Source organism: Hydra viridissima, unplaced genomic scaffold (genome assembly GCF_058129835.1).
Source record: "Hydra viridissima isolate aposymbiotic clone 2 unplaced genomic scaffold, HvirCarnegie_v1 scaffold_18, whole genome shotgun sequence".
NCBI classification, from domain to species: domain Eukaryota; kingdom Metazoa; phylum Cnidaria; class Hydrozoa; order Anthoathecata; family Hydridae; genus Hydra; species Hydra viridissima.
In genome coordinates, this window is record NW_028324317.1 from 398,125 (window position 1) to 411,260 (window position 13,136).

General features: G+C 28.8%; 2 pseudogenes across 1 annotated transcript; one reads left to right on the top strand and one right to left on the bottom strand.

The window, feature by feature from the left end:
- LOC149876693 (uncharacterized) overlaps positions 1-13,136 on the bottom strand; it is a 615,724-nt pseudogene that overhangs the window by 183,241 nt on the left and 419,347 nt on the right.
- Positions 6,608-8,918, top strand: LOC149876702 (uncharacterized; annotated as a pseudogene). Its single transcript, XR_016448512.1, has 2 exons — positions 6,608-8,571; positions 8,696-8,918. The product of XR_016448512.1 is annotated as an uncharacterized LOC149876702 (transcript).

Below are 13,136 nucleotides of genomic sequence, written 5' to 3' on the forward strand. Positions count from 1 at the left end.
CAATAATGTCGTTTCAAAAAAATACTTACGATAAAGTTTCGTAAAGTTACGATATTTATCGTTGACTTACGATAACATTTGTAATTCATATCGTAAATACAAGAAATAACGATATCGTAATTACAACAAATAACAATATACGTATTGATACATAACGTTATTAAACAATATTTTTTACTTTTTCCGACCAAAAAATTAATTTTTTTAAAAAACCTAATTAACTGTTGTAAAATTACTGACAAATGCACTTTTTAACTAAAAAAGAAATAAAAAAAACTTTATTGTGTGTAATTTTGATTTTTTAATTTATTCAAGATTTAAAACTTTATCTGAAGCAAAAAACATAAAAAAATGTTTCATTTGATGTTGAACATGTTTAAGGTTTGTGACTTAATTTAAGAAAGAGATTAAAGATTAAAAATTAATCTCAAAGACTATGTTTATTGAAATCACTAAATCACCAAATGGCAAATTTTATAAGCATTAAGCAGTGAAGTAACCCCAATGATCCAACATCTTCCTCAGCATCTTCAGAAAGAGCCACTCAAGGCTCTTTCGGAAGATGCTGAGGAAGCATGCAAACATAACCATTTGTAAGCAGCCTGAGCAAGGAGAGGAAATTTGCATTTTTTTGCTCTCTAAAAATTCAGCGTGTCCACACAAAAAACCATAGGGGTTTTTTTAAACATTTCCCACTCAGTTATGATATCCGTCTTTGGAAGTGAGCCAGACCAGAATAGGTAGTCAGATGCAGAAGCTTCTTCCATTCCAACATTATGGAAAGGATCATGTGATCTCATGCCAGATGATCTCATTTTGTTGTCTGCCAACTTAGAAATTATAGAACAATACTTGCATTTTGCCATGACAACTCGCTCTCCATCATGTGTAGGCTTCTTCCTCAAAGTTTTTTCCAAATTTCGATCCTTTGCCTTGGCATCCTTCAAAATGTTGTTCAATTACAAATTTGATACTATTTTGATGATATTTTCTTTTTAAAATTATTGTTGTGGTAGTCCTCTTGCCTGTCTGCCCGCTGATTTCTCTTTTATCATCTTCGGCTCTGAGAGCGACTTTCGAAATTAGGTTTTTTTGTTTATTTTGTTGGTTTGTTATTTTTAAAAAAAAAGTTTTTTTAAAAATTCACCACAATGTATTAACAATGTCTTGAAAGTTGCTTCCTTCATTCAATATTTTTAAAACGTAGAGACACAAGTCACCACAATAAAAAGTATCGCCAAACTGCACCCTTTCGCTGTTGTAAAAGACGGGACTTTTTAAATAATTAACCAGTTCGACAAGAGGGGGTTGGCATAAGAGTCGAAGCTGTATTTATTGTCACCGTTTTTGTACCAGCATACCCAATGAAAACCGTTAGTGCTTGAATCCCCAGTGTTAACAATTCCATATTCTTTTCTATTTATTTTTTTCGGCAATTGGTCTCTGACAAAAACACCCCGAAAGTTTTATAAATATATTACAAATTAAAATATATGCAAATTAAAAAAATGATATTTGCAAGCATTGAACTTCTTGAAATTTAGAGTGTTGCTTTTTTAATTACTTACATTTGAAGACCACATTGGAAAAACGATCAAGCTACATTTTTATTGTTTTTGGGTTTTTGCCCCTGTTATTCGGCTGCAGTTTAACTATATATATTTTTATACATATACAGTATCGGACAAAACATGGTGGACAAACTCAAATTTAGAACAAAAGTTGATCAAAAGCTAAAAAGAACTAGTAAAACAATTGTATATATTAATTTTTAAATAGTTTATTATGTTCTTAACAAAATTTAAAACGTTTGAATCGTACTAAGAATCACAAAAAAAATTTATAACACATTTTTCTCAACAAACTACATTTTTCCCTGGACAAAACAAGGTGGACAAATCAAAACGAAGCTTTTTTTTATAAGATTTCATTGTCTTTATTCAATTTACCGCATTCTTTTGTTTTCACTTTTATCATAACATTACTCTAAAATAATAAAATAGATTTTGGGACGTCTGGCCAATTATTTTTTCAATTAAACTAAAAATAGATTTAACTCATGATATATGGGGTAAATTGCAACTTAAAATGGCTTACGACAAATTAGGAAGTGTTTTACGTGAAAATATTATTAAAGATTTTAAAAGCGGAAAACGTCAAGCTGAAATTTGTAGAAAATATAATATAGCTAAATCGACTGTAAGCAAAACTGTCAAATCATATGGATCTCGTGACTGCTATAAAACAAACCATCGGGGCGGACGTCCAAGAAAAACATCACAAAGACTAGATGGAATAATTGTTAAAGAGCTTAAAAAAGATTCATCTTTGTCATCCACAAAATTAACCGAAAAACTTGAACTACAAATCTCTAATCGCACTGTGCGACGAAGAGCTAACGAAGCAAAATTGTTTTCTCGAATGCCTGCCAAGAAACCGCTAACTTCCTTTAAAAAAAGAAAGCTAAGACTTGCGTTTGCCAAAGCACACCAAAATTGGACTGCAGACCAGTGGAAAAACATTTTAAGTGATGAATCAAAATATAACCATTTTGGAAGCGACGGCAAGAAGCGAGTCTGGAGACCAAAGAACACCAGATTCAATACTAAATATACCAAGAAGAGTGTTAAGCATGGAACGTCTGCTATGGTTTGGGGATGTTTATCAGCACTAGGAACTGGTCCTATTCACAAAATTGATGGAATTATGGACCGCTTTGTTTACAAAGATATAATGGAAGATGTTATGTTACCACATGCTGAATGGGAGATGCCCCTAAAATGGATTTTTCAACAGGACAATGATCCCAAACATATGTCAAAAATTGTAAAACAATGGTTCAAGGACAAGAATATCACCATAATGGAGTGGCCTGCACAAAGCTCTGACTTGAATCCCATCGAAAATTTGTGGGAAATAATTGACAATAAGATTGAGCGTGCAAATGTGAAGACCAGTGAGGAATTATTTGAACAAATCGAGAAGGCCTGGCGAGAGATTGATATGAGAATTGTTGACTCATTAATTGTGTCTATGCCCCGAAGAATGAAAAAAGTAATTAAAAGTAAAGGAGGTCCTACCAAATATTAAGTTAACTTTTGAAGTTTTTTGAAAAATGATAAGTTAATTTTTGAATTTTTTTGAATTTTCAGTCGATTTTTTGAATGTCCACCTTGTTTTGTCCAAAGAAAAATGTAGTTTGTTAGGGAAAATGTGTTTTAAAACTTTTTTAGTGATTTTTAGTATGATTTAAAAGTTTTAAGTTTTGTTAACAACATAATAAACTACATAAAAAATAATATGTTCAATTGTTTTACTAGTTTTTTTTAGTTTTTGATCAACTTTTGTTCTAAATTTGAGTTTGTCCACCATGTTTTGTCCGATACTGTAATTGACTACATCACTAGAAAACCGATCAAATTACACAGGTATTTAGCTTATCAAATAAGTGAGCTATGTTGTTTTGAAGTTTAAAATCTAATTTTCTCAAAACAAAATAAATGCAGCTTGATCATTTTTCCAGTGTGGTCTTCATTTGTGATAAGAGTACTATTTTTTTGAAAATATTACTTAGTTGCAGAAAATATCATTTTTCAAAAAAAATTTTTCAAGAACTTAATTACGAACGTCTAAGTATTTTGAAGAGAATCCGAAAACTTGCTTTATCCCAGAAAACTTTTTTAAAAATGCTTTAATTACAATTTGCAGCGACATTTCAACAAGAAAACATTTTGACTACGTAACAGGTATTTATTATAAGTTTAAAAATTGGTCTTACCTGAATTTTAATTGAATTAACCACACTTTTAATTATTTTTAAAAAAGAGTTTCTTTTTTTTTAAAAAATGGATAATTTTTTGAGTGTTTTTGCTTTTGTTTTTTTTTTTTAAAAGAAAAAAGGTAGTGATCACTGATCTCAAAATATAACTGAATAGCGTATACGAAAAAATTTTTTGAAGCCAGTTTTGGCCTCCCAAGATGGCGGCGGAATTAAGGAATGGTGATATGAAAATTAAGAAACTGATGATAATCAAGTTTTATATCTTAAGCTCAAATATTGATAAATATATAATTTTCTAATAAAAATCTAGTTTTTTTGTTTAACATAAGATTTTATTCATAAAAATAACGGAATATTACATATTTACAAAAATTTCAAATATAAATATTTTTTTATTTAACAAAACATATTCTTACAATAAGTTGCTCTATATTAACTTTCAGATTTTCGTTTTTTAGAATAGATATAATAAAATAAAAATTCTCAGTAAAACTAAGTACAAATTTTAATTTTAATTTGCTTTAATTTAGTTTGTTTAATAAAAGTAAAGAAAAAGTATTTGTTTGCTTGTGCAGAAATCTCAAGTTTCAAATAGTTAGCATTTGTTATATAATTTATGTACCTTTTAGTTCTTAACTACCCAATGCTGTGTGCTAGAAGGTTAATAACACAACAGCATGGTAGGCAGCTGATTTTATTTTTAAGATAAAATGTTTTTTAGGCATTAGTTCATCAGATAGGCACTAAAAAATTATAAATGCTGCATGAACTATTAGCTGAGCGCTGTGATTACACACAACTCAGAGGTTCCTTCTAGAGTTATTATATATATATATATATATATATATATATATATATATATATATATATATACATATATATATATATATATATATATATATATATATATATATATATATATCATAAAAATATTTTTGGTTGGTTTTTGAATAGGATAAGTTTTGTTAATTGCTTTCTAAGCTTTTTTCCAGTTATTTTGGCAGTTTGTTTTTTACCCAGGTGATAAAGATATATATTTGCATAGTTTTCTGAAATAAGCTTAATCAGTGCAAATAAATGGTTATCAGTTATAGCTGAGTCAAACATATGAGATGTTTGTTCATTAAATATTTTTGAGTAATCAACTGATCTCAAAACAGCACCAGAAATGGCATTTTGAATTCCTATTTCATTTGGAAGGTTGCCATTTATTGAGGCAAGCAACCTTTGGAAACATCTTTCAGTTTCTTCGCATATGATAGTAACACCTTTAGTTGGTTTAATTAACCCTCCTCTGTCTTTGAATTTTAAAAAACTGGTTTATTAGAAATGATAAGAAAGTACTAATCCATTCCAACATTTAATGCAGATAGTTTATTGTAAATTTACGTATTATAAATTTTTTGATAAGATACATAATGTTGATAATGTTTGATAACATACAAAATATATGTTATCAAAACATTCCCTTAATGATTTGTTTTGAATAATAAGTTAAAAACAATTGACTCAATTATTGAGAGCTGAAATATTACAAAGAATAATATATAAGTAAAATAACATATTAAAAAATAATATTTTGTACTTAATATTTTTATTAAATACTATATCTATTAATTACATATATGTATTAAATAATCCTAGAAGGAACCCCTGAGTTGTGTGTACTCACAGCACTCAGCTAATAGTTCATGCAGCATGTACATATCTGGTATCTTGCTACAAAAATTGAAAATACAAAATTTGTCAAAATTGTAAGTAGACACCACTGCCGCTTACCATACAGTCATGTTATTAACCTTCTAGCACACTGCATTGGGTAACTAAGAACTAAAAGGTACATAGATTGTGCATAAATATTACTTAATCGTAAAGTATCGAATATTTTGTACCTTAGTATCAAAATAATTACTTTAATTGTCAGATTTTTTTAGAAATCATTTCATTTCTTTAAAGTCATTAAAACTTTGTTTCATAGTCTAGTTTTTCTTTCAAAACTCTATTTATTTTCTTTAATATTTCTGTAAAAAGCCTTATAAAATGTACATCGATCACCGCTAGGAGCTCCGATCGTCGCCATCTTGGGAGGCCAATTTTGGCTTCAAATTTTTTTGAAAAAGGCAATTGAATACGCCATCTAGTTATATTTTGAGATCAGTGGGTAGTGATATGTCCTTTTAACGGGCTTCGCCATTTTTAACAACTTCATGTTACATATGGCATTAAAAAATAGGCGATTTTTAATTTTTATCAATATTTTAATCAATAGATTAAGAAAATGTTTTGCAAAATAGGTAAAAATAATATTTTTAACTTAAATTTTAGTCATATTTAATACAAGCTATTATAATATATCGAAAAGCCCCGACAAATATTGTCATGTATTTTTAAATGGGAAAAAAAAAAAAGTTATACATTTAACGATAATTTAATCGATATTATCGTTAATAACGATACGATATAATAATGATATCGCTAGTATAAGAAGCCCAAACGATATCTTATCGATTTCATATTGAAATGTATCAAATCATACTAGACCGCGATCCGTGCATGCTAATCGCATCGGTCTGTGACCTCCCTCTCAGAACCAAGTAATTTTTTCAAAAATAGTACTTTGTAATATGTAATAACATTATCGAAAAAGTTCCCAAGTTTTTCTTCTGCAGTTTTTGAGAAAAAAGTGTTAGAACCCCCTATAAAAATCGATTTACACAACTATCGTTTAGTTTCGTTGAAAATTATAAATAAAAAACAGAACATATTTTTGAATATTTTTTCTCTATCTCATTTAAAATAAATGCGTGCGGCAAATTACTCGTCTTCTTAACAATCGAAACAAAATTAAAAACATGGCTGCGGACGAGTCTTGCAAACTCTCATGTCTTATTCGTTTTTCGAATTGTGAAGTTGAACAATTAAGAAATTTTACTAATTTAACTTATGAAAAATTTATTTTATCACGAAATGAATGGCTTATGATAAGTGACGAAAATTTAGAAGCTACGGGTATAGCGCATAAAGTTGTAAGTTGCCCTGAAAATTTTGATAAAAACTCTCATTTGGTATATCATCTAAAATGTTACAAGTATTTTACAGATGTGTCTAAAATTGAAAGAGCCAAAAAATAAAACTGAATAATATATCTGAAAGTTTTAAAATAGAAAAAAAAAAAGAAAATCTTCCCGTTTGTCATCAGTTAGTATTTCAACAAATTCTTCAGTTTTGCAGCCATTTTGTATTATTTGCAAAAAAAAAAATCTTTACTATACAGATTTTCACGACAAAAAAAGAAAAATACAAAAACTTAGTTTATGTCAAACTTTTGATGGTGGCTTATTGCGTCAAGCAGCTGAAAATAAAAATGATGAAAGTATTTTGTTACACATTAAAGACAAGGATTGCGCTGCTGTTGAGGTGAGATACCATAAAACATGTTACAATGAATATACAAAACTTTATAAATCTTTAATACCACCGTCAGAGACATCTACCAGCAACTTAATGTATAAGTTGTCCTTTGAATCATTTTGTAGACAAGTTATTGACACTAAAATCATCAAGTTAAAAAAAGTTTATCGCCTTTGTTATCTTACTGAATATTTTATAAAAATTGTTAAAAGAGTAGAAAATTTGGATGCTAGCAATTATAAAAGCTGTCGCTTAAAAAAAAGATTAATAAATTGTTATCCTGATTTGGTATTTTATTAGCCATTTCATCACAGTCAAAGTGAATTTGTTTTTTTTGGGGATAGTGCAGTTGTTTTAAATGAAGAAATTGATAAGCTTGATTCTCAAAGTTCACAAGAGTCAGATCTTTCAGAAAATAATGAAACTGAAAGTGAACAAGAGAATAACTTATTTGATGTTAGTTATTCTGCCTTTCATCAAGTTTGTATGAAAATAAGAGAATCCCTTAGATTTGGAACTGGGATTAAAAGTGGTTGGCCACCACCAGCAAAAGGTTTTAAAAATTTTAAATTTTTAAAACCTTTTGCCACCGTAGATGGAACTTTAGTAAAAACAACAAAAAGTAATTTGTTAAAAGTTCTTGAAGAGCCTGTTAAAGATTCACTGGTGTTGCCAATTGTTGAAAGTGGAGCTTTACTAGTTAATGCAATGGCACTGTTACAAACACTACAAGTTAGAGTCAAAATGTTTGGTGAGTTAGCTGAATATATATTAAAAGAAATTATTAATCTGTCCAGCTGTTATGGGTGTCAACATGTTGACTTTGTTTCAGATAGGTATTTTAATCATAGTATTAAAAGTTTAGAAAGAGTAAAAAGAATTACTCATGGAACTTCGATTATTCGTATATTAAATAAACTACAGCCTATACCTCGTCAATGGAAGAAGTTCCTTTCAAATGGCAAAAATAAAAAAGAATTAATAAATTTTTTGTTTACTCATTGGAGTTCATTGAATACATTTTATTTCTCAAATAAGAGTATTTATTTAACCAATGAAGATAAATGTTATCAATTTATGTTATCAGTAAATAATGTGGTAGTATCTGAAATAATCTCTCTTAAATGACCATGAAGAAGCAGATACTCGATTAATGGCTCACTGTTATCATGCAGCTTCATCTAACCAAAATATTGTAATTTGGAGTCCTGATACTGATGTATTTGTCGTTGCTTTACATGCTATTAAACATTTTACTGTTAATGTATTTTTTGCAACCGGAAATCAAAACAACAAACGTATAAATAATGTAAGAAAAGTAGCTGATCATTGGGGTAGATCTTTTGTAAATGCTGTAGTTGGCTTTCATTCTTTTACAGGTTAATTGGTTAACTTAATTTATCTATCTTTTATGACATGATTTCCCATTCTTTTTTTGTAAGTTTCACTTCCTTAATACAAACATTTAAAACAATGTAAAATTGTATAATGTTTTCCTTTTAGGATGCGATACTACAAGTTCATTTTATGGTAAAGGAAAAGCTTCAGTACTTAAGGTCTTACAAAAAAAAACTGAGTATGAAGGCGTGTTAGCAGAGCTCGGTGAAAATCACTTGATGGCATCAGATTTATTTACTAAAATAGAGAAATTTGTGTGTCACCTTTATGGTAATGACATGGTTTCTTTAGTTAACGAGTTGAGATATGAACTCTTCAAGAGTGGCAATTATAGAGAAGAGCAATTACCTCCAACTTCAGATGCATTAGTACAACACATACTGAGATGTAATTATCAAGCTTATATCTGGAAATATGCCACTATACCTCTATTGAATATGCCAAGTGTTTTGGAACATGGTTGGACGATGGATGGCGACGAATTGAAGATAAAATGGCTGTCAAATGAAATTGCTCCCGATAGCGTATTAAATTTTATTAATTGTAGATGCGCGACTGGTTGTAATACAAAACGATGCTCATGTCGGAATGCAGAACTGACGTGTTCTGATTTATGTCAATGCATTGAATGCGACAATAAAAATTCGAAATTCGCCGAAGATAGCGATGATACTTACAATGGAGTAATTTCAAGTGATTCTGATTCTGATATAGATAATCAACCATTGTAAACTTTTATGTTTGTAAGATAATAAAAATAAATTTAAAAAAGTGAAATGAACAATTAAATGTATTATCAGTTGTTAAAACGATATCTCAAATTAACTTTTAGACTTACACGATAAAAATCAATTCACTCTTATATACCCATGTAAATGAATGTATAATTGGTTATATATTAAAAATATTTCATATATTTATATACAATTTAGTATTTATGCAGTTACAGCTGCTAAGAACAGTTTTTAGATCACTATTTTATATTACACGATAAAAATCGATTCACTCGATAATATAAAATTAAATCGTAAATTTCTCGAAAACTGCAAGAGGAAAACTTGGGAACTTTTCAAATTCAGAATCAGTATACTTTAAAACGCAAATTTGGAAAAAATAAAGTAGTTCTGAGAGGGAGGTCAAGAAAACTGTTTTCTGATAACATTTTTATATCACGGATCGTGGTCTATACCGAAAAAATTATTGGTTTGTTTCGATATTTCGATAACGATACGCAGACACTTAAGGAAATACTTTTCCTCAGTTTCAAGAATATATTAGAAAAAAATATGTTTCCTTCCCAAAACTCTAGTAAAGTAAATAATTGCAAAATATTGTACGCACAAAACTTTGCGTGCGTAACACTCTCGTGCGCAAACATTTGTTTGTATACAAAGACCACAGAGGAAGTTTTTAAAACGCCTCGCAATATTTAAATTCCACGCTCAAATGATTACTGATGTTTCAACTATTATATCATTAAACTAAAAATAAAGATTTTTGTTGTTGTTGTTTTTTCAGTAAATAAATATATGAGCAACGACACGATATATAAATTTTCGGGTTTTTCCTTAGGGAACAATTTAAGATACAAATTTTTTGAACAATAATGAAAATGTAACATTTTAAACACCGGTTTTGCTTCGCTTATTGTTCCTTGGATTTCATTTTATTCTCTAATATGTTTTTTAATTATGTAATCTAAGAAACATGAATTACACCTTGATAATTGAAAAATACGAAAAAATAAAAAAAATTGAGAAATGTTGTTGCCGTTGGTTTCTCCAATGAAATTTTCATATGTTAATAGGAGCGTGTTTAAAAAATGCGCATTAAGAACTGGGTTTTATAATTTCTATTTGTTTAAACGTGCAATTATTTGTTACTAACATAATAGTTAATTATGTCTAGAACTTATTTGTCAGCGTTTCGTTAACGGAAACATTTTGGTGGTTGAAATGTTTTGACTTCGTGTAAGAGCGCATTAAACAACATTTGGTCAAACTGTGTATATTTTAGTTTATGTATACATAGTCCTAATTCATTTTTGCGTTTATGCAGCACTTAATTAATGATATTTTACTCGATCTTGCACTGTATTACTTTAGTTTACATGTGCAAGTTAAAGTGGTATTTTAAATGACGATTATCTTCCAAGTAGACTGTACTCAAAAAGTGAAATGGATAACTGATGTTTTAATGTATGGGCAAATCACCAAAAATTTTCAGACCAAATCACCCAAAGCATTGAACCATAACTTAGTTTGATGGTTCAACTTCTTTTTTTGTAACTAATGCAAGCAAAAAATTTCAGGTCAAAAAAGTCAAGTTGTTGAAAAGTAATTGGGTTTTAAACTCTGATCCAATTTTTTTAAAGAAAAAAACACCCAGCTTTCATATGAGTTTTACTTTTAAACTGAAGTTTGTAAAGGAACAATGAAAAATCATTCAAGATAAATAAAACTATGTATCTTGAATGATTTTTACATCAGACTTGAAAACTATACTTTAATGAAACTAACACAATGCTGTTTCATTTTTATATATAAATGAACGTAAAAAAGTTTCGAATAAAAAAACCATTTTTGGATCTTTGCGGATCGTAAATTAAGTATTGTTCTAAGCTGCTCATCGAGGTGCAATATCTTACTGTCGATCCATTATCAAAGTATTATGAATATCAAATGACTAATACAAATTCACATAGATACACCATATTTTTTAAACCAACTAAAGTTGACCTCTAAAGCTACAAAATTTCATAGTCATTAACACTTCTATTAGACTAAAAACCTGGGTACGAATCAAACAAAACTAAAAAGAGGTTTTAAAGTATGTTGGAAATGTAAATTGTACAACTAACATTTTGAACAATTTAAAACTGAATCTAAAGGATTTTTATTGTAAACGAATTTTAATAAATTAAACAAAAAATTTTTTTACCTAAGTTTTAATGTTTTATTGATGCTTTTATTAATATCTTGCATTTCCTATTAATGCTATTGCATTATAAATGCATGCATTTCCTATTAATCCTATTTTTTAAAAACTTTATTTTTGTAATACCCATTTGTAGAAAATGCTTAGAAAAATATTATTTTTTTACAATTAGCTTTTTTATTTATTTCAGTTTCCATAGTTACAGTTTCCGTAGTTACAGCCGATGAAGGAGTGAAAATTGGAAAACTTCCCGAAAAAATTTAATAACGAAAAAATTTAACAAAGAAATACGTGATCAGTTTCTAAAATAGTTCTCTAAAAAAAAAAGGAAGCGTTGAAAATGTCATAAACTAGTTTATCGTCTGCTTACTTCCTAATGTAAGTAAGTTGATTTGTTTAAATTAATGCCGTCTAAGAATTGTTCGTTAAAAAAAAACACCTTTTACATAATCCAAAGTTTATTTTTCTTACTAATAACTAAAATGCGAAAGTCCTAATTATAAATCTAAAATGTGGTTTTGAGTTTTTAACTTTAAGATTTCAATGCAAAAACAGTAAAAATTAATAAAAAATAATCAGCAGTGCTTCAAATATTTCAGAATATCGCAAAAGTTTTTGATTAACTTTATTTAGATTATATCGTGTTAGCTTCTAATTTCTCCAGCATGCTTCTTTTAGATGCAATAAAAAACGCAAGACTGTGACTTCCGTTTTTCAGTTTTTTTCGCTGCTTGTTACTTATGCTCATTATTGCAATTAAATGAAGATTGTTGAATACTTTATTAATTTTGCGTGCACGAGGTGCGCGACTTTTCACGCGTGTTTGACCCAAAAATTCTTGAGCTTTAATAATTTAAAGGCCAAAGTTCATCAACCAAAACAACTTTGAAATGAATTGTCATATGCTTAAAAATGATTTTTGATTCAGCAACGGCGACCAAACAAAATTAATATTCAAAAATTGTATTCAAAATTAAAAAGCTTGTAAAAAAAGCAAAATATAATTATTAAACTTAATATTTTAAGCCAATTTTTATGAATGACAGATTGGAATTAAAGTATTAAAATACGATTAAACCATGTAATCACATAGGAATGTTTTTACAACCACGATTAGCCATATTTAGAGTATGTGTGTAAAAAGCTGGAAATTGAAATTAAATTGACAATAAGAAAACAAACAGCTGTAAGCGAAGAGAAAGGCGGGAATTGGAGGTACCACCCCAAACCTTAAGAGTCAAATTTATTTCTAAAAATCATCAAAAAATTAAACAAAAAATATTGCTAGTTAAGATTTTTTGTAAAACAAGCTTTAAATAACCATAATGCTTTGCTTTGAAGCTTTAAAGCAGGGCTGTGGAGTCGGTGAGCTGCTGTTCGGACTCCGACTCCGACTCTGACTCCTTGATTTTATCATGGACCGACTCCGACTCCGACTCCCGACTCCGACTCCGACTCCGACTCCTTCATAAGTAACCAATTTGTAACAACAAATAGTTGTTTGTTTTACTACAGTTATTTGTTTGTAACAACAAATAACTGTAGTAAAATGTTAACATTGGCTATTTCATCACTGATACAAACAATCCAACCACTTAGTGCTTTAAAC